Below are 4,209 nucleotides of genomic sequence, written 5' to 3'. Positions count from 1 at the left end.
GACAGTACAATTATCCAATCATGACATACATCTTGCAATAAAGAACACATTCTATTGGGTAGTTTTTGCAAGTTTGGAAGCACATTGGATGAGAAAAATGACATGGACGGGGTTTTACAGATCATGAGGGGGTGTTGGATTCGGATTTCTAACGCGCTGAAGTTCCGTGTTCGTAGGCAAGGCAGCACACAGTGAACAGAAATATGAGTGAAAATTATCAAAAATGTTGGTGTCTGACTCGGGTGGAAATGTGTGTGTGTGCAGGGCCGATTCCAGGCATAAGCGAAAAAAGGGTCCCAACCAATTATTATATATATTTTTTTTTACTCAGTTAGTGTCTCAACTTACTATTAAAGGTGCAATATGCAGAAATCATTCCACCATTTCCTGGATGCTAAAATTCTAATAGTTTGCCTAATTTCCGTTTATCACTGTACGTTCTAAACCGCTGTGCAATATCTTTTCAAGTAACCAAAAATACTGTATTTTCAGCTGTTTGAAGAGGTTGTACAAAACCAAAAGTAAACTACGCAAATACCAAACTTAAGCATGGGAAGCATAGAAATAGCACACATAAAGCAGATCTACAGCTTCTTAGACTTGATTTAAATATGAATGACAGATCTATAACTCACATTTCTGTGTTGATTTGGTCAGGTTACCCAAAGTTACATATTGCAGCTTTAAGAATAAGAATTGTAGACTGCACCAGGTGCAATTTCGAAATTTGGTTATGCATTAGCAGTTCTCTTATTATGTCAGTCACTGACAGTCACTCAATTATCCAGATAAAACTTTTTTTTATTGGTATTTAGTCTAGCCAGCTATCTAAACTAGTAATCATGGCCGAATACCGACCGTGCACATGCTGCCTCCGACCAATAGGATTCCATGCTTCAAGATTGCTTCAATCACGTGGACTGGGATATGTTCTAGATAGCCTCAGACAACAACATTGATGTATACGCTGATTCGGTGAGCAAGTTTATTAGCAAGTGCATTGGTGATGTTGTACCCACGGTGACTATTAAAACTTTCCCAAACCAGAAATCGTGGATTGATGGCAGCAATCCGCAAAACTGAAAGCGCGAACCACTGCTTTTAATCATGGCAAGGCGACTGGAAACATGGCCGAATACAAACAGTGTAGCTATTCCCTCCGCAAGGCAATCAAACAAGCTAAGCGTCAGTATAGAGACAAAGTAGAGTTGCAATTCAACGGCTTAGACACGAGACGTATGTAACAGGGTCTACAGTCAACCACGGATTACAAAAAGAAAACCAGCCCCGTCGCGAACACCGATGTCTTGACCCCAGACAAACTAAACAACTTATTTGCTCGCTTTGAGGACAATACATTGCCACTGACACGGCCCGCTACCAAAACCTGCGGGCTCTCCTTCACCGCAGCCAACAATAGTAAAGCATTTAAACGTGTTAACCCGCGCAAGGCCACCGGCCCAGACGACATCCCTAGCCGCGTCCTCAGAGCGTGCGCAGACCAGTTGGCTGGTGTGTTTATGGACATATTCAATCAATCCCTATCCCAGTCTACTGTTCCCACATGATCCAAGAGGGCCACCATTGTTCCTGTTCCCAAGAAAGCTAAGGTAACTGAGATAAACGACTGCCGCCCTGTAGCACTCACTTCCTTCATCATGAAGTGCTTTGAGAGACTAGTCAAGGATCACATCACCTCCACCCTACCTGACACCATGAATCCACTCCAATTTGCTTACCGCCCCAATAGGTCCACAGACGACGCAATCGCAATCACACTGTACACTGCACACTGCCCTAACCCATCTGGACAAGAGGAATACCTATGTAAGAATGCTGTTCATCGATTACAGCTCAGCATTTAACACCACAGTACCCTCAAAACTCATCATTAAGCCCGAGACCCTGGGTCTCAACCCCGCCCTGTGCGACTGGGTCCTGGACTTTCTGACGGGCCACACCCAGGTGGTGAGGGTAGGAAACAACATCTCCACCCCGCTGATTCTCAACACTGGGGCCCCACAAGGGTGCATTCTCAGCCCTCTCCTGTATTCCCTGTTCACCCATGACTGTGTGGCCATGCACGCCTCCAACTCAATCATCAAGTTTGCAGACGACACTACAGTGTTAGAATTGATTACCAACAACGACGAGACGGCCTACAGGGAAGAGGTGAGGGCCCTCGGAGTGTGGTGTCAGGAAAATAACCTCACACTCAACGTCAACCAAACAAAGGAGATGATCGTGGACTTCAGGAAACAGCAGAGGGAGCACCCCTGTGGTGGAAAGTTAAGTTCCTCGGCGTACACATCATGGACAAACGGAAATGGTCCACCCACACAGACAGCGTGGTGAAGAAGGCGCAACAGCACCTCTTCAACCACAGGAGGCTGAAGAAATTTGGCTTGTCACCAAAAACACTCAAACTTTTACAGATGCACAATCGAGAGCATCCTGTTGGGCTGTATCACTGCCTGGTACTGCTTGGATGTAATACATTTATCACTAGTCACTTTAAACAATGCCACGTTATATAATGTTTACATACCCTACATGACTCATCTCATATGTACAGATGAAGTTGGAAGTTTACATACACATAAGTTGGAGTCATTAAAACTTGTTTTTCAACCACCACAAATTTCTTGTTAACAAACTATAGTTTTGGCAAGTTGGTTAGGACATCTACTTTGTGCATGACACAAGTTATTTTTCCAACAATTGTTTACAGAAAGATTATTTCACTTATAACTCACTGTATCACAATTCCAGTGGGTCAGAAGTTTACATACACTAAGTTGACTGTGCCTTTAAACAGCTGGAAAATTATGTACTGGCTTTAGAAGCTTCTGATAGGCTAATTGACATCATTTGAGTCAATTGGAGGTGTACCAATTGTATTCTTATCGGCAGACTCAACAGCCTTGGTTTCTCAAATGACTGCCTCGCCTGGTTCACCAACTACTTCTCAGACAAGAGTTCAGTGTGTCAAATCGGAGGGCCTGTTGCCCGGACCTCTGGCAGTCTCTATGGGGGTACCACAGGGTTCAATTCTTGGGCCGACTCTTTTCTCTGTATAAATCAACCATGTCGCTCTTGCTACTTGTGACTCGCTGATCCACATCTACGTAGACGACACCATTCTGTATGTATCTGGACCTTCTTTGGACACTGTGTTAACTAACCTCCAAACGAGCTTCAATGCCATACAACACTCCTTCCGTGGCCTCCAACTGTTCTTAAACACTTGTAAAACTAAATGCATGCTTTTCAACCATTCGCTGCCCGCACCCGCCCGCCCGAATAGCATCACTACTCTGGATGGTTCTGAATATGTGGACAACTACAAATACCTAGGTGTCTGGCTAGACTGTAAACTCTCCTTCCAGACTCATATTAAACATCTCCAATCCAATATTAAATCTAGAATCGGCTTTCTATTTCGCAACAAAGCCTCCTTCACTCATGCCGCCAAACATACACTAGTAAAACTGACTCTCCTACCGATCCTCGACTTCGGCAATGTCATTTGCAAAATAGCCTCCAACACTCTACTCAGCAAACTGGATGCAGTCTATCACAGTGCCATCCGTTTTGTCACCAAAGCCCCATATACCACCCACCATTGCAACCTGTATGCTCTAATCGGCTGGCCCTCGCTACATATTCGTCGCCAGACCCACTGGCTCCAGGTCATCTATAAGTCTTTGCTAGTTAAATCTCCACCTTATCTCAGCTCACTGGTCACGACAACAACACCCACCCGTAGCACGCGCTCCAGCAGGTATATCTCACTGGTCATCCCCAAAGCTGCCTTTCTTTACAGTTCTCTGCTGTCAATGACTGGAACGAATTCCAAAAATCGCTGAAGCTGGAGACTTATATTTCCCTCACTAATTTTAAACATCAGCTATCTGAGCAGCTAACTGATCACTGCAGCTGTACATAGCCCATCTGTAAATAGCCCATCCAATCTACCTACCTTCTCCCCATATTGTTTTTATTTACTTTTCTGCTCTTTTGCACACCAGTATTTCTACTTGCACATCATCATCTTCCCATCTATCACTCCAGTGTTAATTTGCTAAATTGTAATTACTTGCTACTATGGCCTATTTATTGCCTTACCTCCTCACGCCATTTGCACACACTGTACATAGACTTTTGTTTTTTCTATTGTGTTATTGACTGTACGCTTGTTTGCCTCCA

The sequence above is a fragment of the Oncorhynchus clarkii genome, chromosome 6, assembly GCF_045791955.1.
Source record: "Oncorhynchus clarkii lewisi isolate Uvic-CL-2024 chromosome 6, UVic_Ocla_1.0, whole genome shotgun sequence".
Classification (NCBI taxonomy): Eukaryota; Metazoa; Chordata; class Actinopteri; order Salmoniformes; family Salmonidae; genus Oncorhynchus; species Oncorhynchus clarkii.
Note: the sequence above shows the minus strand (reverse complement) of the source record.